Raw genomic sequence first — 25,167 nt, forward strand, 5'->3', positions numbered from 1 at the left:
AGGCCTCTAACTGAGTCACTTCTGAGAAACTCCCTGCACAATGAGCTCTTGGGTCTTCCTCGGTTGGAAACTGTGTCTTTTGTTATTGTGCGCTCTTCACCTGTGGAAGCAGGACTCTAGGCAGTCACTGCAGAAGTGCCGGGAGAGACGCTGTCTGCTGGCTGGATCAGCAGCACGCTCTGGCGCAGCTCCTCTCTGTGTGCTTCTTTAATTTTGTCCTCCTTGGCTGCACAGAAAAATGGGGACCAGCAAACAGTGTGTGTACTGACAGCATCAACCATCTTTCTTCCTTGTCACCATACCACGCCACCTCCCTTAGAAGTCCTCCTGACTGAGGCATGGATTAAGCATTTCCTTTTCTCTGTTCCTTGTTTTCATTTTTTGTTGTTGTTGTTGTTTGTTTGTTTTTTAAATCTCATCACAACGGTGATTTTCTTTTCGAGACAGAGTTTCTCTGTGTAGCCCTGGCTGTCCTGGAACTCACTTTGTAGACCAGGCTGGCTTCAAACTCACAGAGATCCACCTGTCTCTGCCTCCCGAGTGCTGGATTAAAGGTGTGTGCCACCACCACCTGGCTCCATTTTGTAATTTTAAAAAGAACTTCATTAGTGTGTGTGTGTGTGTGTGTGTGTGTGTGTGTGTGTGTGTGTGTGGTGTGATGTGTTAGTGCTGTGACACACTTGTAGAAGTCAGAGGACAGATTTTGAGAGTCTAAAGTTACTCTTCTCCTTGCACTATGTGGGACCCAGGGATCAAACTCAGGTCACGAGGCTTGGTGGCAAGCACCTTTATACCCAAAGCCATTTCACAGGCCCCTGATTTTCTGGTTTTGAGCATCTCCTTACTACTAAACTTGTGATTTATTTTCCAGTACCCAGGACAAGGTGCTGTGGAAAGAGTGTAATCAAAGTAAAGTAAACCAAAACTAGATAGTCTCGTGTGTGTGTGTGTGTGTGTGTGTGTGTGTGTGTGTGTGTGTGTAGTGTGTGTAGTGTGTGTAGTAGCAGTAGTAAATGCACATGTGTACATGCAGAGGCCAGAGGTCCACACAGCGTCTCTTCCTCAAGCTCTATGTACCTTATTTTGGAGGACATGGTCTTTCACTGAACCTGGAGCTCATTGAGTCAGCTAGGCTGGTGGCCAGGGACCCTCTATCTTCATTTCCTCGGTGCTGGGATTGTCAAGATAGGTTGTTGCCACCATGCCCAGGTTCAGATGGTAGGGATGCAGGCTCAGGCTCATCATGGAGATGCCTTCCTATCCCTGAAAAGTTTTGTTTCAGAAACACATCTCCATCTGCAATGACTGCAGTCTCAGGAGGTGATGTTCTTATTCCCTTCAACTCACCGTAACTTCACTTACTCTCCCCTGCCTATCCCAGGCCAGGAGTGTCAATCCTCCCATTCTCACTGTGAAAGCACACAGACTGGCTGCATTGTTCTGCAGTTGGCCACATGACAGTTTTAACCAGTTTCTGATACCTAAACTGAGAGATAATGAGACTACAAACTGACCAAAGGCATTCATCACAAGGGCCTTGGTGACTGCATAATGATGAAACGTTTCCAACCAAAGAGGCGCCCTTCCACTGTGAAGAGAACAGCTCCATCAGGTCTAAGGAGGAGGGCTAAGTGCTATTGCAGGCCTGGCTGTGCTGTGCTTTTCTATCACTTTCTCCTGACCCTCCAGAACACACTCTTCAATGCTTGCTTGTTTGTGAGCCAACCAGATTTTCCCCTCACCTCTGAGTACATCAGTCAAAGGATTGATGGAAGGGGAAGGGGCTTCAGAAAAGACAGTTGGGGGAAATGACATAGAATTATTCCCATAAATAAGGAGCAAGTAATTATTAGAATGTAGACATTTATGCTAAATGGATGGCAAAGTACTGGAATATATCATGAAGTGTCTGTTTTAATATCTGTATCTTGGTGGTTGCTAGGTTACATGGGTACTTTTAATAACATGAAGGGAGCTGGAAATACTTGTAGATGCTTTCCTCATTGAAAACATTACTGGCAAGAAAAGGGACATATTGCCGGCTAGTACCGTGGGATATTATAAGCTTTCTGCTGCTCATTAAAATACATCTTAGCTGTTCATCTTATGAGAAGTTCACTTAAGAATTTTCCTTCAAAATAGATGTACTTTGTATAACGAGACCTGGGTGGCAGATGGGGATAGCTCTATCCCTGGGAAGACGACTTTGTTCCATCCCACTGGATTAAGAAGCCCTTTACTGAGGAGCTACCAAGTCCTAAGCACTTTTTAAACCCTTGTAGATGTTTTAAATAAGACAGTAATTGGGCTTTTTATTATCAGTTAGAAAAGCATGCATCTTTTTTCCCCCTTGAAGATGTAGCAAGTGATGTTTCTTTATTTCTGATTAAGAATGCACCCTCTCTTTTCATTATTTGTACATCAAAGACTGCAAAGTTGAATTAGCCCACGGCCCTTAGTGAAAGGAACAAGCCCACTACTGCTTTGTGTTCAGAAAGCTGTGGTAAAGAATTAATTCAAACACAATGCTGATCTTTCTCTAATTGGGACTGGATGAATCTCCTGGAGCACAAAGGCAGTGATTAATTCTACCTTGGCTGATATGAAAATAAGGAAATGGAAAACTTTGAAGAGGTGGTGATATTGGGGCAAAGCTTGAGAGGAGAAGATATTGAGATGGGCAAAGTAGGAAGACCACTTTCAGTAGAGAGGCAAGGGGACGCTATAACAGGAATGAGGACACTTGCTATGGAGTCACTAACACTCATTAGGCACTTTGTTGTATTAACTCATTTAATTCTGTGACAACATTCTGAGAAAGATATCATCTTTAGCATATAGAAAGGGATTATAGTGGTTCTGTAATCTTGGCAAGGTCACGCAGTGAATTAACATGATGGACATGGATACCAATCTGTGGAAACTGTCTTTGAACCTTCAGTGTCATTCATTTTCCATGTCTCTCTCAGGGCTGGCACTCTAAAGTGATTGGCATGAATGAAATGCCAGAGAGACCAGGCTGGAAGGGAGGGTACCTCCACACTATGTCAAGGCTTCAGTGACATAGTGATGTATTTACATTTATCCTGGATGTGATAAGGACCCATTCTAAACAGGGAGTCATGAATCCAGAATCTGTATTTTAGGAAAAGAATTCTGGTGGGCCTATGGGAGTTGGAGGTAATTGGGAAGTACAGCTGGTTATCCCGAGAAGTACCTGAGAATCTACTCCAAAGCACCCAGGTAAGATAAGTTAGTCTGGCAAATACATGTTGAGTTCCCTCTGCGGGATCACAGAGTCTTAAGCCCTTCCAAAATAGCATTTGAATCATGCCCTTGTAATCATGAGGCTTGCTAATTCTAGCCATTTCCAGTTTCCCTCCAAAATTTGAGACCATTTGGTTAGCCTTTCCATGTTATGTTCCTCTACTCCATGTTAGGCCCCATGGAACTCTTGCCGTTTTTAGGACATGTACCTTTTGAATTTTAGTCTCCTTCCCAAATGTTATGCCATTTTTGGTCTTAGCCAAAACTAGATCCACATTACAGGTGTGAATTTTTCATCCTGTTTGGCTTCATTAACAGGGACTACTTTGATGTCTGTACTGTTAGTGAAACTGGGGGAGGGGATTTGGCTATTGTCTTAGCGTTTCTGTTGCTGTGAGAAAAAGCCACGGCCATAAACAACCTGGGGAGGAAAGGATTCATTTTGGCTTCTGTGCATAGTCTATCATCAAAGGAAGTCCTGGCAGGAACTCAAGGCAGGAGCCTAGAAGCAGGAACTGAAGCAGAGGCCATGGAAGAATGCTTCTTACTGGCTTGCTCCTCATGGCTTGCTCACTCTACTTTTTTATACTGTTTAGAACTACCTACCCAGTGGGCTATACCCTTCCGTATCCACCATCAATCAAGAAAATGCCTTACAGACATATCTACAGGCCAATCACACAGGTGTATGTTCGTACTTAAGATTCCTTCTTCCCAGATGACCCTATGTCAAGTTGGCATACACACTAGCTAGCACAGTTGTCCTTTTTGAATTCTGAACCCATTTTCACATGTAGCTTTCACTATGCCTTGATGCTATTGTTTAAAACCATACAATTAATGGAAGACTCCAACATCCACTCCAGTCTCCATCCCAATGCTTGGGGACTTCATCCCTTCCAGAGTCTATCACCAGTATTTTGCTACAGAGTTCTGTGACTGCCTCCTGTCTAATGACCTTTACCTCCTGACTTATGACTCAGAACTTGGGCTACTATGGCCCTTCTAGTTCCCTCTCCCAATGTCATATCACTCACTACTTGCCTCATTTCCTTTCATATCTAGCCAGAAGCAATGAGAATATCACTCTATACACATGCCTTCCTTACCTTCTAAGACCTGGCTATCCTTTTTCCTTCTACAGCCTTCATCACCCTGTTTGACCTAGTCTTAAAGCATTTCAGTCACTCACCCCCAAACCAGCATAGAAGTAGCCACCCATCAATGAAGCAAAACCTCTGAGAACTCAAAGCCATTTTTTTGTAGGCTTTGTGATCAAAACTGGTCATGACCATCTCCTCCCATGGTCAGCAGCTGCCACCAAGCTCCCCAACTCTGCACTAGATGGCCTTGTGCCTTAGTTAGGGTTACTATTGCCGTGATGAAACACCATGACCAAAAGCAAGTTGCAGAGAAAAAGGGTTGGCTTATACTTCCACATTACTTCATCATTACAGGAAATCAGGGCAGAAACTCACCCAGAGTAGGAACATGGAGTCAGGAGCTTATGAAGAGGCCATGGAGGAGTGCTGCTTACTGACTTGCTCTTGTGGCTTGCTCAGCCTGCTTTCTTATAGAACCCAGGACCACCAGCCTAGGGAGGGCACTTCCTATAATGGGCTGAGCCCTGTCACATCAAACACCAGTGAGGAAAATGATCTATATGCCCACTTATAGCCCAATTTTATTGAGGCATTTTCTCAATGGAGGCTCCCTCCTCTCCAGTGACTCTAGTTTGCGTCAAGTTGACATAGAACCAGCCAGAGTACTTTGCATGTCCCTCTCAGCAGATGGCTCTGTCTTCTAGCTGACCATCAGCAGGGTCACACTTGACTTCTCTCCTTCCTCTACTAGCCTCCCCCTCCCCCAATCTCAGCTCTGTATGGTATGCAGCAAGGAGCTAGCAGCTACTTCCCTTTGCTCCTCCCATGTTTCTAGCCCTTCGTTTCTCCCCTTCTACCATCACTTCGTCTGTGGTCGCATGCAAGTGTCTGTCTTTCTGAAAACAAGAAGGAAATAGCAATCACCTTTGACTAACTGCCCTAGCTCTGCCACACACACACAGCTGTAGTTTGAAACTTTACCCACTTGATAATGTGTCTCACACCTTCCCTATCTTCTCTTTTCTAAATTTCCTGCTCATTTGAGTCCACTGAATCCACTAAGGCAAATGACCATGAAGTTCATCAATACCATTTCTGTTTGCAAAGCTACATGCCATTCCCAACCCTCTTAGCAGTATGTGAATGCTCCCTACTTGAAATTCTGTCCTCCCTCATCCCCCTGTGGATATGACAACACTAATGGATGGCTGAGACTGTTTGATAATTTTTTTTTCCCCACCGAATGTGTCTCTATAGAATGAGATCACATATATAAGACTGTGAGCTTCCATTTTTCATGTTTTCCATTGCTTCAACAGATACCCGAGACAAACACCTTAAAAAGGAATAGAAGTCTGGCTTAGTTTGTGTTTTCAGAGGGCTCAGCTCATGATCATTTGGATTTGTTGCCTTGGACAGTAGGTGGTGTGGAGGCAAAGTGTGCTCATCTCATGGTAGACTTGGCTGTGATCATGTCTGTCTTCTATACCATGGACTCTGCATCTGGACTTCTCAAAAGCTTTGTATTTGCTCAATGTGTACAGTTTCTCATTCTCTAATCAATGTAATGTTCTCCCCACTTGCTTGGCGTTTATATTGTACCAGGCACTGGAATTAATCTGGAGATGAGTTAAACAGTAGAGAGAGAGGGTGATGTGTGGGGTTAGATGAAAAAGACACATCACTTTCTTAAGAGGCTGGTTTGGGACCAGTTTCTCATGGATACTAAGGAACTAACTATGCTATATTTCTTCATTTTAAGAATAATCTTTACACTTTATGTACTATTTGGTTCTTTTTCAGAAACATATGTAGAACAGCAAAAAGGTACTTTCCAGAATTCTGTTTCCTCTTACAAACATTTTCCAGATCCTTTCCTTTCCTTTCAACAACAACAACAACAACAACAACAACAACAACAACAAAAAAGATTCATTTATTTTGTGGCGGGGAAAGGAACACACACACACACACACACACACACACACACACAATGAAATTGAAGGAAAACTTGAAGGAGTCAGTTCTCTCCTTCTACTGTGGTGGTATTGTGTTCCCTGAAATATTGTACAGCACCCTAATAAACTTATCTGGGGTCAGAGACAGAACAGCCACCATATTAAACATAGAGGATAGGCAGTGGTAGCACATGACTTTAATCCTAGCATTCCAGAGGCAGAACTCCATCTGTTCAAGGATACAGCCAAGCAAGGTGACTCACGCCTTTAATCCCAGGGAGTGATGGTAGAAAACAGAAAGGTATATAAGGCGTGAAGACCAGAAACTAGAAGCATTTGGCTGGTTAAGATTCAGGCTCTTGAGCAGCAGTTCAGCTGAGATCCATTTGGATGAGGACTCAGAGGCTTCCACTCTGAGGAAACAGGATCAGCTGAGGAACTAGTGAGGTGAGGAAGCTGTGGCTTGTTCTGCTTCTCTGATCTTCCAGCATTCACCCCAATAACTGGCCTCAGGTTTGATTTTATTAATAAGACTCTTTAAGATTCATGCTACACTCCACTACGTGGATTCTGAGGATTGAACTGGGTCGTTAGGCTTGTGAGCAAACGCCTCTGCCGCTTCGCCAACTCACTGGCCCGCTCCTATTTTTGACTCTGGTTTTTCTTATATTGAACTACTTTATCTTGTATTTCATGTTGTCTTTTTTCTTTACGATTTACCTTTTAAAGAGATTATTTCTTTTTTTTGAGATTATAATACAATTACGTCATTCACCCCTTACTTTCCTTTCTCCAAACCCTCCCACATTCCCCTCCTTCTTCTCTTCCAAATGTATGAGTTCTTTTCTCATTCACCATTATTACATGTATCTATGTGTATGTATATACATACTTATTCTTAAATATAACCTACTCGGACTGTATAATGTTACAGGTGTGTATGTTTTTATGGATAACCATTTGGTATTGGATAAACAATTGGTGTACTCTTCCTTGGGTACAACCATATTTCCTGTTCTCAGTATTCCCTTTGTTGTATATGGTTAAGTCCTCGTGGGGTTCCCCCACCCACTTTAGTAGGTCTATTGTTGCTGTTGTTGTTCAGCAAATGTTTAGGCAGTCTGTTGGCGAGACTTTGTGGGTGCAGCTTCTGACGTTACTAGGAGACACAGTCTCACAGCGAAGTCCCTTGTCATCTGACAACTTTACCATCTTTGCACCTCCTTTTCCTCAACGTTCCCCAAGCCTTAGGTGCAAGAGTTGTTTTGTGGATGTGTTCTTCGTAGTTGGGCTCCAAGCACTGAAATTTATTAGTTGTAGTTTTCTGTAATGATCTCTGTCTGTTGCAAAGAGAATTTTTATTGATGGAAGTTGAGAAATATATCTATGGGTAAAAGGACAAATTAGTTAGGGATTGTATTGGTTTAGTAAAGTGGAGTTGTAGAGTCTCTTCCAAGATCTGTGACTTCACTAGCCCTGGGTAGCTGGCTGTGTTTCCAGTACCAATCCCCTCTCGTTGAGTGGGTTTTAATTCCAACTAGAGAGCCACTGGTTACCCCAAAGGTATGTATACCACTTCTGCTTCTTAGGGTTATCATGCGGTTAATAGGCTCCATAGCTGGGTGGGACTATTAGCTGCTTCCCTCCTTTGGAAGCTTGCATGGTGCTTTCTGGTACCATGAAAGCTAGTCCTTCATGCAGGAGACTTTCAGGTCAGTTTCAGCTCTGGGTCTTCTGGGACCTCTGGGACCTCCATCTATAGTGCATGGTGGATTTACCTTCCTCCTTGTGGGGCAACTAAGGGCAATTGGGATAACCTGTGATGTTTTGGGAGTCTCTTGGACAACCCTGGAAACAACTGAAAATAGGGCTTCTCATGTTTGGTATTCAGGTTTAGTTGGATGACCTTTGGCTCTTGGAGGGACATTGCCAACCCAGATGAGAGACTTTCATTTAAACTATGTACATATATCGATACAGAGACTTATGTGTATTATAGGTATTTTCTAGGTAGATAGTTAATAGTGTAATCCTTTATGACTTTTCTAGACATGCTTACATGCTTACTGTTATTTTGCCCCCTCTCTCTTTCTTACATCTCCCCCCACCCCATTAGATCCCTCTGTTTTTCCCATTTCCTGATTAAATCACTTGTACCCTGCTATTCTCTTCTCTATTGTCCCCCCATCCCTCCATCCTGGCAACGGACCTTGTTTATTTTCCTGGTTTCTGCAGTTATTCTAGAATGTATACTCACATCTGAAGGTTGGGGGTTAGGAGCCTCTGATGAGAGAGAACATGCAACGTTTATCTTTCTGACTCTGGGTTACCTCAGTCAAGATGATTTTTCTTCCAGTTCTATGCATTTCTTTGGGTATTTCCCAATTTCATTTTTCTTTACAGCTGAAGAGTACTCCATAGGATATGTCCCTAGTATGTGCGTATGTATGCCATTTTCATTATCTGTTCATCAGTTCAAGGACTTTATGTTGCTTCTATTTCCTAGCTATCATGAATAGAGCAGCAATGAACATGACTGAGCAAGCATCTATGGTATAGGTTGTAGTATCCTTTGGGGGTATAGCAAGTAGTGATATATCTAGGTCATATGGTATTGCCACTCATCCTTAAGTAGGGCAGGACTAAAACATTTACTGAGATAAGGGAGCTTTTGATTATTTATTATTATGTAAAAATATGTTATAGTAAACAATGGGTTTTATTACGTTAGATAAATAATGCACCTTCATTTACAATCAGGGTAGATAATCAGGAGTTCATCTCCCCTACAGGAGGACAGGCTCGTCCCTCCAAACCCATCATATAGCCTCTTTTCTTCCCCACCTGCATCTTCCAGTGGGTGAATTGGGTTCTGGCCAGCATCCCTAATTCTCACCCACAAAACTGATGAAAACATCACTCCAAGGTCGCTAAAATCACGACTTTGACTCTTGTCTGGATAGAATGTCTTTTGGATTCTGCTTTATGTGATCTGGAGAGCATGGACACGCACTCTAGGCTCAGGCTGCTCTAGCTGCATGTTGGGCTCACCGTCTTGACTGGCACAGCTGTCCTTTTGATTTGTCGCTCCCTCAGTCTGGCCATTCATCCCACCCACCTCCATCTGGCTCAGTGGACTATTATCACACCTTTTATCCATCTTCTGACCATCCTGTGGGCTCCGTGATGCAGCGCAGGCATTGACCATTGGTTCTCCTCTGTGTGTCCTTCAATGTCTATGCCTTCCTCACACTTGGGCTGAAACATTGAGAAAAGCACATGCTGCGTATCCCTATTATGCTGGCATATATTTTCTACTAGTTTTCTTCCATGTGGAACCTTGACCAACACAGGGCCTGAGCTGCAGATTAGTCCTCTGGAAAGAAACGTCAGTGTACCCAATGGGTTCCTGATGGCAGCATGAAGACATCTTGGTGTTGATTATGTTTAGCTGTTTTATTGATAAGATAATGGTATCTGTTGTAGTCTTATTTGATTTGTAGGTTTGGTCTTCATATCCTCAATCATTAGGACCGGGCAGACCCCACAGCTCCATTGCTCTGCTGCCCCTCCAGTAGAGCCAAACAACCCATGGATGTCCTGATCACTGATAGCATTACTATAAATGAAATACACTGGGAGACTCTTGGGCTAGATGTCTAGGGACCAGATTAAAAAACAAACATGCAAATATACTGCAGTTAAACTGGAAAGTGATCAGTTCAGGCCACCTGAGAACTTCCTACCCAGTTGCTGACAGAGAGGAGGGCTGCTCTTTTTTGTAGTTAATCATTTGTCTTTTCTGGAACAGAAAAGGAGCACACAGCCCTGTGTGGACTGTGCTCCCAGGGGACTCTGCTCTGTCTCTCAAGTGAAATTGATCTTCCCTGAAGCCTCAGGACCCCCTCACTATGGTCACCGCGCTGACGATGCCAATAGCTTCTTCTAGTGGAAATGCTGGTTGGGACTGACTTCTGGAAAGTGTTTTTGTTTATTTTCTTCTCAGAGGTGGATGGAAGTGAATTATGGAAAGTTCAGAGGAAATGTGGAAAATTATCCGAAATAAAGCAATTCTGTGTACTTCCTTTGGGGAGAGATATTTCCTTCACCAGCATTTATTGAAAAGCCATCAATATTAATGTGTATTTTCTCAGAGCTCTGAGACATTCAGGGTACTTTTCAACTTTTGTTTTTCAAACCTTATAGACTTCCTCTCCTGGCTTTTGATTTGGAAACAAAATTTTCATTTATATTGCAGAATTCTGTTATGAACCTTGTGGGATTCTTTAATAGAAAAAGTGAAATGAAGAGAGGTTGGTTAATATGAAGTAAGGATTGCCTTCCTGGACCTTTTCTCTTATATAGACCAAGGGAGGACAGACTTAAACTCATTCTTTCTGGACATGCAGACCATACTTGGTGTGCATTTAAAATCAGCTGTTCAAATATTATCTTCAGCATCTGATACCTCTATTTAGTTCAATCATTTTTTCTCCTCCATTCTCCCTGTCTTTCTGCTCCTCTCTTATCCATTTCTCATTCAAATGCATATGGTGTGTGTGTGTGTGTGTGTGTGTGTGTGTGTGTGTGTGTGTGTGTGTGTGTGCTTGTGGAGGCCAGAAAACAACCTCTATATTCTTGAGACAAGGTATCTCATTCATCTGTGGCTTCCAGATGCAGTCAGAACCCTGCCCTGCCTTCACCTCCCCAGTGTGGGGATTTTGAGTGTGCACCATACACCTGACTCTTTCCCATGGGTTCAGGATTGAACTCAAGTCCTCGTGATTGTGTGGCAAACACTTTATTGGCTAAACTGTCTCCAATTTTCACACAACACATTATTTTAGGCTTTCTCATATTCATCTCCATCCAACTCCAGTCCTGAAAATGGGTCCCCATTTACCTCAGAGAGCCTTCGTCTGTAGCATGAACATTGGCTTAGGACAAAATAAGAAACTGTTTCATGAAATAACAGCATCTGAGTGAAAGAGGAAGGAAGGATGCAGACAGCTGGCCTGTGAGGGTCGTGAGGTGCATTGTCATGTGATTTTCCTCCAACTTTAGGCTTTCTGATTGCTCTTGTCAGGAAACGTTATCACTTTACCCACCACAAATTAGCAGCTGCATGGGCTGGGTAGAGAGAGGCTGTAGAGATGCAGCATTGTCCAGGCATGGATGGTCCCAGGGAAGGATAGCAAAGCATCCTCTGCTTGCCCATCATCCTATAATATGATATGATGTAACACAGCACTGTGCCTGTGAATATCCCAGGGAGTAGTTAGTTACTCCATTGGTGGGAATTTGGGATATTGTTCCATTTATTTTTCATATTTTGAGCCTAACATTAGCATATGTAAAAAACACTGGAGGCTTAAAGATGAGGCAGCTAAGACGCACTGAGAGAAGCCTTCTTATGAATAGGCTATCCTGTGGTCTTTAAAAATCCATACAAAGTTCACAGAAAGATTTATGTCATAATGTCTGTAGTATGTACAATACCACCAAACTGGAAAGCACCCAAACGTTAAAATAGACAGGTGGCATTATTGTCAGAGGAGAAAACCAGCACCATACAACCACAAAACAAACCAACTTTAAGTAAGCCTCATGCAGCAATATGAATGGGCAGAGATATTGTTGGGCAAAAGATGTGAAGCAGGAAAGTCAGGACAGCTGCCAGATCTTACAATAGCTTGGCTGTCAATGGTTCACCTTTTGCAATGATAAGAAAGTGGTGCCTGTTTAGAAGATATTCACTTCCAGGTTTGAGTTTTTATTTTTCCAGGCTCCATAGCTAGTCAGATACTCTCTTGAAGCAAGGCAGCAGCAGATGCAGCTCCCAGTCAGCTGCTAGGATTGTTTGGTAGGGTGGGGGAACTCAGTGCCTTTTGATGTGTGATATTTGCAGCTTACATGGGGTTGGTTGGGGTGTAATGCCATCATGAATTGAAAAGCAGCTGTACTCACTGTATGATGTAGTTGGAGACCTTCTCTCTAGCCCCCACCAACAGGGCTTGGCAAGGGCTGGATATGTTGAGGATGAGGTCCAATAGGAAAACAGAAACCAAAGCATGTTGTTAGTCCAACAACCCATTTGTAAAATAAACATACAGACATTTATATTATTTAAACTATTTGGCCATTAGCTCAGGCCTATCATTGTCTAGCTCTTACTCTTATGTTTAGCCCATTTCTATAAATCTATACTTTGCCACGTGGTCTGTGGCTTACCAGTACCTTACACCTTTCTTGTCATGGCTGCAGCTGGCAGTGTATCTTCCCCCAGCCTTTCATCTCCCAAAATTCTCTTTTCTCTTGTCCTGCCTGTACTTCCTGCCTGGCCACTGGCCAAACAGCATGTTATTTATACAGAGCGATATCCACAGCAGTATGATCCAGTTTCTGTGTGGCAGAGAGTTTCTTGAGACTCATCTGCAATGTAAGAGTTCAAGGTCATAGTCACTTCAGGTGCGGGATAGGAGGACAACAACCTGGAAGGGAGGGATGTGCTGTTTGTGAGTTGAGATCTTATTCTGTGAATAGATTCAGTCTGTGATAGCTCCAAGCTGTGCACGGACCATTTGCAAACTTTCTTGTACATCGCATGCAGTTTGATATAAAGTACAAAAAGCAAAATTTCATCTAAAGTAATATTAGAAATATTGATTTGAAAGCAGACCCTGGTGGGCACCTATTATGGTTTGCATCTGAACTGTCCTCAATGAGCTCATGTCTTGACGCTTGTTCCCCAGCTAGTGGCAGTATTTTGGGAGGAGCTGGACCCTTTGAGAGATGGGATACAAGGGGTGGAAGTCCAGAGGAAAAACCCTTGAAGATCAGATCTGGCTTCTGGAACTGGCTCCGGTCTCAACTGTCTGTGCCACCAGAACTCAACAGCGTTACCACACTCCTGCTGCTGTAGATCAGCTCTCCTGCCCTGCCTCTCCTGCTGTAATGAAATCCTCTGTGACCACACACCAAATTGAATCTTTCCTCCCTTAGATTATTTCTGGCAAAGTAAATAATACACAAACTCGATACCAGAAAAGCCGGGTCAGGTCATTGGTATGGTTACATCTGACCACGATGTGCTTCAGGCCTTTGTTGCCAGTTTTGGGAGGAATTTGGAAAAGCTTGGAGAAGTGAGATGGAGGAACCTTAGAAAACTGTGAGCAGAGCTTAATGAGTGATTCTAGAAGGAGTTCAGGAGACCAGAATGCTGATAGAAATACTGCTTGGTAAGGCTGGGGAGATGGCTCAGTTAAGAGCATGTGGTGCTCTTCCAGAGGGCTGGAGTTCAGTTCTTAACACACATGTCAGGTACCACGACCACCCTTAATTATAGTTCCAGGTAATCCAAGACCGTCTTCAGTCTCTGAGGGTGCCCACTCAAATGTGGCATACACACATACATATACTAAAATGCAAATAAGTTTTTTTAAAAGAAATACTGGCCAGGACGTGGTGGTGCACGCCTTTAATCCCAGCACTCGGGAAGCAGAGGCAGGTGGATCTCTGTGAGTTCGAGGCCAGCCTGGTCTACAAAGCAAGTTCCAGGACAGGCTCCAAAGCTACAGAGAAACCCTGTCTCAAAAAACCAAAAAAAAGAAAGAAAGAAAGAAAGAAAGAAAGAAAGAAAGAAAGAAAGAAAGAAAAGAAATACTGTTGGTGAGGTCTCTGTTCATGAGGTTTCAGAAAGAGGTGAACACTCAGTCAGAAATGAGACTAGGGGACATTCATGTTATGTTCTGGTTATATATAATATGTTATATTATATATTATATATAATATATTATTTATATATATTCTTCTTGTTCTGGAAATTTGAGCAAAGCAGAGTTAAAAAATAATAGGCTGATTTATTTGATGGAACAAATTTGAAGATATTCAAGCATGTTTACTGCGTTCAAGCAATGGCATGGTCATTGCTGCCTGTTTTAGCCAGGCTTACAGTGAGAACTCATAGCAAAAAAGCAGTGTAGAAAAATGTGAAAAGATTGGAACTTAGGCAGAAAAGTAAAATGCATAAAGTTGCAGATAAAGCAGCTATGGTTGATAAAGAAATTAGTTCCATTAAAAGGAGATGCGTGCTTTACACTGGGGCATTAGGAAAGATACCCTGAGTGTATTTAAGGAATTGATGAAACACCTATACACACACACGCACACACACACACACACACACACACACACACACACGCACACACAGCAAGTTCTGCAATATAAAACTGAAAGCTCATTTAAAAGACTTTCTTTTGAAAAGAGTGACATTGGGAAGCTCAGCTTGCAAAATGCCACCTAGGGAAGTATTTTTCCAGGTTCAGTAGCCCGGGCAGTTAGAGGCCTTTCTAGCTATGGTCCAAGGGAGCAAGAATTATGGGATCAAGAAGACAGCCACCAAGATTTTGAAGAAAAGTTTATAGGTCCAGGTGAGTTCAAGAGGGTCAGATTCCCTGCTGGGAGTCTCTTACAAGGTGATATGCATGGAGCTTTGCTAAGTTGTAGAGGAGTTCTCAGGATGTTGGATGGCACAAATGTGAAACAAGTACTGTGGAATCCTGAAGGCAACTGGTAAAACTGGTCCAAGAGAAGGACTTTGTGTCCAACAAGTGACAAGGTCATAGACATAGGGATGCTCAAGTCCAAAGGAGTTTACATAATGACACTGTGTGTCCTGGATGATGATCATTGAGCTACAGGAGGTAAGGTCTACCCTGCTAGTCTTTGAGATCACTTTGATCCTGTTTACTGTATCATTTTTCCCAGAGAGACATAAAGAAAATCTAGTCCCCCTGATAGAGGGTGGACTCAGAGACCAAATACAGTATTCTATCCATGGCCACCTTGGTGAGTTGATAAGTGTCTTGGGCTACTTCCAGGAGAAGGGTAATTTAAAGACACCACTGTCATGGGTAGGTCTCCTGGGCAGTTTACAGGCAGCAACCTCACTATGAAATCCTACCCTAGCACACTGTTTCCCTCCTCTAGAGTGGTGATTAGGAGTCTGAGAAGAGGGGAAGCTGTGTGACTCATGTCTCTCCCCAATACTCCACAGGAGAATGCAAGTCCTCACAGATGTCCTGATTCATGTCAGCCTCATGAAGGCCTTGTATCTCCCGAGCCTCACGAGTCTCATGAGTCTTGTGATCATCCACCCACTCTCTCCATGAGGAAATATTAATAGGCTTGCTCTCTGAGTGTCTTATGCAAACCTTAACAACTATGTGTCTTCAAAACAGTGATGACTATATCCAATATGGAGGAAGCAGCTGGCTGCACCACACTGTTCCTTCCTTCTGTGACTCCTTTCTTCCCTTTTGGAATGGAAATGAATACCAGGTGCAACTGTATGTTAGAATTATGTGACTTTGTTTTTATTTTACAGAGCCATATAGACAAGTTTGGCTTGAGTCTCTGAAGAGACTCTGAACTTTGGCCCATTAAACAATATCGTAATTGGTTGTCTGGTAGACCCTGTGAGCCTTCAGAGAACAGACACCTTCCTGTGGAACACCTCCAAGCTGTACAAAAGGACATCTTCATCACAGCAGCATGATCAGGGCTCCCGACCTCCAGTTATCTCTGTAAAGAGGTGGGGGCATGAACAATCATTTTCCATCTCTTGTTCACAGTAAACCCTGAAGATCCTGCCATCCAGTTCCACGTTTTCTGCCTTACCCTCCCCCACAGAGCTGTGAACTGACAGAAGACCCAGATGCTGAGTCCAAGACCTTTCTGGTCTTCACAGTTGCACCATGAGGACTGATCAGGTTCCTGAAGGCCCCAGGCCCCAGGAGGGGAGCTGCTGCTGGCTGAGCAGCTGGCTGAGCTGTCTCAGCAGGCCCCAACCCTCACTCTGATCATCAGTATGGTCTCATCTTTCAGGATGGAGCCCCAGGCTTGAGCAACTGCTGCTCTCTCTCTGTGGGGGTGGAGCAGGCTGTGTAGAGAGACACTGTGTTCAGAGTACTTTGTGGTTCTTTCCCAAATGTGCATGCTGACTTTTCTTTTTCTTTTCTTCTATTGTAATAAAATACATATTATTAAATTTTATACATAAATAAAAATAAAATGCATATTCTTAACATTTACCTTTTTATTCTAAAGGGTACAATTTAGTGGCATTTAATGTCTCCACAGTGCAATGCCACTGCCACCATCGTCTAATTCCAGAGCACTTTTGCCCCTCAGAGGAAAACCCCTACTGCTGAGCAGTCATCCCCTCCTCGTCCTTTCTGCTCCTGCATCCACTAATCTTTAGTATTTTTATTGCTGGTTAGTTACTTTTGTTCTAAAGAGGAAAATGTCACATGATCCCCACTTTCGCCAGGTCTTTTGTTAGTCCTTCAATGGAAGGACTTCCTGAGTTTCCCGAGGTCCCTGGGTATTAATGGAACCACTTCGGAGGGTTAAACAGGAGAGAGAATGGAGCTTTCCAAACGACCTTGTACCAAACCCCATTTCCTCCCATCCTCCCTTCCTTCCACTCTGCTGGGTTTTTTCCCAGCAGGCCAGGCCATGAGTGGAGCTCATGAACTGAGACATAATATGACTGAAAAGTTTCTTTGAGCAAGAGCAGGAATTTGAGAGCACCTGTCAGATCCGGTCCTAAGCCCTGTGAGGAGATTGTAGAGCAGGTATGTCCTGGGAAAACAGGACACACAGAAGGAATTGATGGCAGAGACCCCATTGCTGACTCCAGCCTTCTCCCTTAGGAAATCCCCAGTTAAATGATCACACATTTGTGGTCCACTTCTAATTAGGACACTTAAGTCTGAGTGTTCTATACTGTAGCCATTTATGAGAAATGGCTCAAACTCAATTTTGTTTCTGTTTGCAAACCAGACAAGTTTGTGGCCACATAGGAGGCCTAACTAACTAGCTCTGTCATCTCTGGTATTCCTCAGGCTTAACTAGCTCTATCATCTCTGGTATTCCTCAGGCTTAACTAGCTCTATCATCTCTAGTGTTCCTCAGGCCTAAGTAGCTCTGTCATCTCTGGTATTTCTCAGGCCTAACTAGCTCTGTCATCTCTGGTATTCCTCAGGCTTAACTAGCTCTATCATCTCTGGTGTTCCTCAGGCCTAACTAGCTCTGTCATCTCTGGTATTTCTCAGGCTTAACTAGCTCTATCATCTCTGGTGCTGGTATTCTTCAGGCTTAACTAGCTCTATCATCTCTGGTATTCCTCAGGCTTAACTAGCTCTATCATCTCTGGTGTTCCTCAGGCCTAACTAGCTCTGTCATCTCTGGTATTTCTCAGGCTTAACTAGCTCTATCATCTCTGGTGCTGGTATTCTTCAGGCTTAACTAGCTCTATCATCTCTGGTATTCCTCAGGCTTAACTAGCTCTATCATCTCTGGTGTTCCTCAGGCCTAACTAGCTCTGTCATCTCTGGTATTTCTCAGGCTTATCTAGCTCTATCATCTCTGGTGTTCCTCAGGCCTAACTAGCTCTGTCATCTCTGGTATTTCTCAGGCTTAACTAGCTCTATCATCTCTGGTATTCCTCAGGCTTAACTAGCTCTGTCATCTCTGGTGTTTCTCAGGCTTACCTAGCTCTATCATTTCTGGTATTCCTCAGTCCTTACCAGCTCTGTCATTTCTGTTGCTCCTCAGTCCTTACCAGCTCTATCATCTCTGGTATTCCTCAGGCTTAACTAGCTCTATCATTTCCGATGTTCCTCAGACCTTACTAACTCGATCATTTCTGTTGCTCCTCAGTCCTTACCAGCTCTATCATCTCTGGTGTTCCTCAGTCCTTACCAGCTCTGTCATCTCTGGTGTTCCTCAGTCCTTACTAGCTCTGTCATCTCTGGTGTTCCTCAGTCCTTACCAGCTCTGTCATCTCTGGTGTTCCTCAGTCCTTACCAGCTCTGTCATTTCTGGTGTTCCTCAGTCCTTACCAGCTCTGTCATCTCTGGTGTTCCTCAGGCCTTACCAGCTCTATCATCTCTGGTGTTCCTCAGCTCTGCTCCCCAGTACAGCTCACTTTAAAGAAGTCCCAGATGGTTTGGGCAATCCAAGCTGGGGCAGTGGGAGCTCTAGAGGGCTTGTGTCTGCCCCAGTATCAGCAGGTCTCCCTTTCCTAGGTCCCTTGGGGTTGCCTCAGCCAAAACCACATTGACATTTGAATCCTGGAAAGCTGTGAATGATCTTGAGAGGAACTTAGCTTTACCCAAGCAGGTCCTAAGAGCAACCTCAGGCCTCTCTGTAAGGTACCCTGTATATGGAAAAGGTGGAGAGAGGTTACACTGTCATCAGCAGATATTGGTGCGTTGTGACCATGAGTCAAAGAAGGCGAAGAGCCACTAGAAACTGAAGAACTAATGAACAGGGGTTGGGGCCCTATCAGTACCTGAGTTTCGATTTCTGTCTTCCAGAATGTACTTTAGTTGTTTTAAGCTCTGCTCCCCCACCCTCCACCCCATTCCACCTATGTGGAAATCTGTTACTACAGCCCTAGGGCAGCAGGATGCAGGGGTATGGTGGCAATTTTTCAGTAGGTAAGAGCTGGTGTCATCCCCACCTTTATCAGATTTCTATCCCTGTCACAGGTTACCACAGATTTAGAGGTCTAAAGCAATGACAGATTCTTACACTGTGGTTCTGGGTTCAGAAGTCTGGCGTGACACTTGCAGGCCTAAGATCAAGCTGGTGGTTGACAGGGCTGTGTGCCTTCTGGAGGCTACAACAGAGGAACTGTTTCCTTACCTCTTCCTTCTGGAAGTATCCTGGGTGTCAAGTGTATCTCTGCACCACTCTGACCTCTGCTTCTGCTGTCTCGTGGCCTTCTGACTCCGACAAAGAGCCTGTGATTACATTGGGAACCCACTTTTCTAATCAGGGAATTTAATCAGACCTGGAAAGCCCCTTTCACTGTGTAAGGAAACATATTCTGAAGTAAGAGGTAACTGTGGTATTGGGCCTCCCACATCACCCTTGCTTTGGGATCATGAGGGCTGCTCTTGTCCTTTGCTAACAGGAGACATCCCTAGCTCCTCTAGTATTCAGGTGACTCTAGCCAGTTTAAACAAAGAGGACTATATCTCTGGGTAGAAAAATGGCTTATAAAAATTCTAAAGACTTCAGGAACGTACTTGATACTGAGTGCCCAGCAGTGATTCCTAAATTTACACTGGGCTGCCAATTAACAGCAGACTGTGGTTCTTTTTTGTTTGTTTGCTATTTTTTTTCCCCTAAACAGGGTTTCTTTGTGTAGTACTGTCTCTCCTGAAACTCACTGCTGGGCTTGAACTCAGAGATCTGCCCGCCTCTGCCTTCTAAGTGCTGGGATTCAAGGCATGCACCACCACTGCCCAGCTCAGATCGAGGTTCTTTACCTGAAGGAAGTGATCTCTATCCTCATTCCTGAAGATCCTGGGCCATGTGTCCCCATGAAGGATTGTAGTGTAGTTTCCCATGGCCCTTCACCATGGGGACCGAAACACTAGAAGCTGCTTCTACCAAATCTCCTGTACTCACAACAAATCTCCATCTCTGTTATGGGATATATTCCAATTCCCCCATGATGGTCTGGCTCAATTGTCTCAACTGACACTATAACTTCTCTATTAGCCTATTGACTCTAAGAAACGAGCCCAAAGTGGCCAGAGGGGAGTCTCCAGCCACTGCTGTACTTCTCTCCCCAGGCCTTTGTCTTACCCCCTGTCCTGCCAGCATGAAAGCCTCATGGTCCTCCTTCCCATGCCCTCCAGACCTCTTCACTATGAGGGAACTCTAAGGCACCTTGCAAGGCGTCTTACAACCTTTTGGAACTTTCTGAGACCAAACTATTGCCAATGCAATAGATTACGAAACTTTCCAGAAAGCAGCTCTTAGGCTGCTAATCGGCCCCAAATAAGACACACCCCACACCTCCAATGTCCAGGTCCAAACACTTAATCCTCTCCCCCTCTCTCTCTACTGACAGTTCGGTTTTCAGATTCTGACCCTCTACAGCTTTGTGTCCATGTACATGTATTCAAGGAGTCACCCCACTGAGAGCAGGAGTCCCACTTCCCATCTCATTGATTCTTTCTCTTTCTATAGAAGCCGCGAACCAAGTGTCTGTCCAATTCTAGAAGCTGGATCTTTCATCCACCCTGATCCAGCCCTGAAGTCCGGGAATTTGCCTGAAAAATCACCGGTAAGAATCCCCATTGAAAGGCCCAAGGAGCTGGAGTGTGATGCCCTTGGATGAAGGCAGCCAGGCTAGAGGTGCTTATGTAGGGAGAGAGAACTGACAGATGTACAGATTGCTTTCCCTGAGATTCCTTTTCATCTGGGGTGCCTGCTGTCTGCTGGAAGGTGCTTCTCACATTGAAGGAGATCATTTCAGTTCTTGTTCCTTTTCTGTTACAAAAGCAACACAGGGAGCCTTTGGTTAATTTTACAGGTTCGGGTCCATCACTGAGGGAAGTCTGGGCAGGCACTCAAGTAGGAACTTGTAGCAGGAACACTGCTTTCTGGCTCTCTCACAGGCTCACGCTTAGCTAGTTTGTTTGTTTGTTTGTTTGTTTTTGTTTGTTTTTTTGTTTTCACTTGTTTGTTTGTTTTTTCCAGGACCACCTCCCAGGGAACAGTGTTGTACTATCAACAGTGAGCTGGGCCCTGTTACATCAATTAACAATCAAAAGAAGCTGCCACAAAATGCTCACAAGCCAATCTTAGCTGGGCAATCCCTCAAATGAACCTCTCTTCCCAGATGACTCAAACCTGTGCAAGCTGATAGTTAAAGCTAACTGGAATGCTGTCCCTCAGTCACTGTCTCACATGTCAGCTCTCCCTGGGAACACCCCTGCAGACATAAAGATGTGTTTCACCACTCCTATACCTCCTTTTAAAACCTCTTTGTGATGGTTTGAATAAGAATGGTCTTCCTAGGCTCATCTATTTGAATGCTTAGTCAACAGAGAGTGGAACTATTTGAGAAGGATTAGAAGGATTAGGAGGTGTGGCCTTGTTGGAAAAGGTATGGGCTTGTTGGAGGAAGTATGTCACTGGGAGTGGATTTGGAGGTTTCAAAAAGCTCATATCAGGCATAGCATTTCTCTCTCAGATCAGGATGTAGCTCCAGCACCATGCATGCTGCCATGATCCCCACTATGCTCCTTGCCATGATAATAATGGACTAAACCTCTGAAACTGTAAGTAAGCCTCCATTTAAATGCTTTCTTTTATGAGTTGCCTTGGACATATCTCTTCACAGCGATATTAACCCTAATGAAGACACTGTTAATCTAGTCAAATTAACATCAAGTCCAGACATTATAAGTCCACCCCTTGTCAACTTGACATTCAACCGCCTCTCTATATAACATACTTAATTTCCAAATGAATACAGTAAAATAGTCATAATTTTACATAAAACAATGTAACTATTCAATATATAAAGAAATTATCTCCAGAATTGGTAGCAACCTTCTTGCAAGGATGCTTAACACTTTTGAAATTGCTTAACTTAAGTCTGACATTATAGAGCTAACAGAACTTACTGTTGTTAACTCTATATTGTATTACATAGTAAAAGAACAGAAAGAAAAAATGGATATCATATATATATGATAATATATTGTCTTAGTCACAATTAGCAATTTTCTATTGCTATGAAAAGATATCATGACCAAGGCAACTCGTATAAAAGAAAGCATTTAATTGGGGGCTTGCTTACAGATTCAGGGGGTTGGTTCATTATATCATGGTGGGAGGCAGACAGATGTGGCACTAGAGTAGTAGCTGAGAGCTTTATATCATGATCAGCAGGCAGCAGAGAGAAAAAGAGAGAGAGGGCATCCATAACTTTTAAAACCTCAAAGCCCTACCCCTAGTGACACACTTCCTCCAACAAGGCCACACTTACTAATTCTTCTAACCCTTTTCAAACAGTTCCACTCTCTGATGACTGATCATTCAAATATATGAGCCTATGGGGGAGCCATTCTCATGAAAACCACCATATATATTTTGTATTAACAAATATATACTAACTATACTTAATATATATTAACACAATAGGAAGGGAATATTCATAACTACTACAATTCTTTTCTGTAATGGGCATATGGCCATAGCGGGTAGGTAAGGCTGCCTTCTATCCATTCTATATGCCCACTTACAGCAAGTCTTGTTCTTTACCTAGGAAGGTAAAGGATATCTTCATTCCTGAAAGATCTGAGCCATTTTCCACTCTGCCTAAATTGTATTGTCCTTTCCCATGGACAGTAACCATAGGTGATACTAGGAGATGCCATGAAGGACTTCTTATACTCCAGACACATTTGCCTTACCTCCACTGTAGAGTACCATTCCAGTTTTCCTCGGTAGTCTAGATCGGTCACCCTAGTAACATTGTTACTGTTTTCTTAGCCTCTTGACTCAAGGGTATGATGAGCCCACGTGACTATAATTAAACCATTGTTTCTCTGAAAGCTGACAAGGTTGCATGGACAGTTAAGACAGTGTAATTCATAACATACAACGGTTTTGAATCTGAACTGGTGTTTGGGGCAGCATTTGCTGGTCATGTGTGACACAGGGTGTGCATGTTATGGGTTTAGAACCAGCACTATAGCCAAGCTGTGCAATGCAGCAAAGATGGGCACAGTCAGAGACCCTCAGCTTCATTACACATTCACTTTTGAATTAAGTCTTGGTGGATATATGCTTCCAAACCTTTCAGTGGTGCTAGATTTTATATGGCTGCCCTTAGATTCAGCTACGTGACTCCATACAGGGTCATATGCTACAGATAGAGGGACAAAACCAATATAATGCATGTTATGCAAAGGACTTGTTGGCTAGGCTTACATGAGAGGACTGGATAATCTAATAGTAGCCACTTACATGGCAGAGAGGCAGAGAAGTCAGTCAGCTACCTCTTGTGGTGTAGTCCCCTACAGGCTGACATGTTTGAGCACTTGGCTACCAGCTGGTGGTGGTGGTGTCTGGGGAAGCTAAAGAACCTTTGAGATGAGTGGTCCAGCTGGCGGAAGTGGGTATCTGGTGCTGGACCTTACTTACAGAAGTTGTACTCACTTCTGGTTCCAGCCCCCCAGCTCTCTGCCTCCCGGTTAGTGCCTTTTGAGAAACTGCTGACACATGCTGTTGTGGCCACAGATTGACCCACTCTAGTTCCTAGGCCTTCTCTGCCATGGTAGACTGTATCCTCTAAAACTGAGGCAAAACCAACTCTGACCTTAAGTTGCTTGTGGTGGATGTTTCGACACAGTAAAAAGGAATGCTCTCTCAGGAAGCTGGATGTCTTAGCAGCCCGTCTTCCACTGAAAGCTTGGAGAGTTGCAGGGAGTCTCTGATACTGAGTCCCCATGGGAAGGCTGATGCATCTGCAATATGATGTCAGTGGGCAATGGACAGCTTCCCTCGGGAGAGGCTTATGGGTGAGGTTGCGGCCTTCCTCACACTTCTTAGAACCACTGGCATATGCCACTCCCATTCCTGGCCAGACTCCTCCCTCCTCTCCAACCACATTACTTCTCTGGAGTGATGCCCCAGACATTTTTTAATCCAGTCAGGTTGACTAGGAAGACCAACCATCACAGCCTCAACTGCAAGTTCATTGTTCCCAAGGCAAAACTGTGGCTCTTCTACATCGGTTCTTTATTGGTGAAATTATTAAGGCCACTCCACGTAGTTAAAAGGGAGGTTTATTTTGTGGGGTAACTTACAAATGAAGGGGTAGGTTGCAGGCAAAGGTTTAGGGTAGTCCGGCGGTGTTCTCTGGAGAACTCTGCTCGGTCCACCTCTAGTGTCCCGCGTCCCGGAACCAAGAGACCACCACCTCCTGCTCCTCGGTCTTCCGCTCCTTCCTCTGCCCCGCCTTGTGGGCATGATCATTACTGAAGCCTCAATGGGGGTTGGAACTTCCAGGCCAATGCTGGGATGGCTACCCACTACAGTTCTTCTACCTATATCAGCTCCTCCCCTCCACCCCTGCCCTCCCCTCCTCACCTGCTCCCCTCCATACCCACTCCCCCCTCCACACTTGCTTCCCCCTCCTACATCTGCTCCTCTCCTTCCTGTCCTCTTCTGCTTCCTTCTGAGCTCAGCACTGTCAACACTGCCCTTGCCCAAGAACTTTATTCCCTCCAACCACTCTGCATGTGACTTCTCCACTGTCTGCTGCATGTAAGGCTTTCATTTTCACATTCTAACTGCTCACCTCACAGTCAGGGTTCTCCCTGGCTTTGTGTCCTGGGAGGACAAAGGCTATCCATCTTCACCAAGTCTCAGAGACAAGCACAGCAGAAGCTCATAGAGTTCAGTCATTACTGTTAGGTCACTGAATCTCTTGAGATTGCTTCTTCATTTGAAAAATAAGGGTGTGGTATGATAATAGACAAGAAGAGAAACATCTGGAGATGTTGCTGTGTGTGAAAATGCTGTGTACCAAAAGTGTGATGAGTTAGGATAGAGGATAAGTTTGCATGTGTGTATACATGTGCGTGTGAGTGTGTGTGTGCGCGCGAGTGTGAGTGCATGTGTGTGTGTGTATGTGTGTGTGTGTGTGTGTGTGTGTGTGTGTATGTGTGTGTGTGTGTGTGTGTGTGTGTGTGTGTGTGCGCGCGCGCGCGCGGCCTGGATGGCTCACCATGGGTGAAATGAGCATAATCTAGGAAGAAGCTAATGGTGACTTAGACATGCTTGTCTGGGCACAGCTGGTCCACCAGTCCTCCCTCCTAGATATTTCTCAGGAGCTACTGCCTGCTTTCTGTTTTCCTCGATTCCTTGGGTGGGGAAATTAGGACTCAGACAATGGCTTTTCTGGCTTTGTAATTTGTTAGACAGAGGGTCTGTGGGTAAGTAGACATGGCCTTTTC

This window comes from Onychomys torridus, chromosome 1 (assembly GCF_903995425.1).
Source record: "Onychomys torridus chromosome 1, mOncTor1.1, whole genome shotgun sequence".
In the NCBI taxonomy this organism is placed as follows: domain Eukaryota; kingdom Metazoa; phylum Chordata; class Mammalia; order Rodentia; family Cricetidae; genus Onychomys; species Onychomys torridus.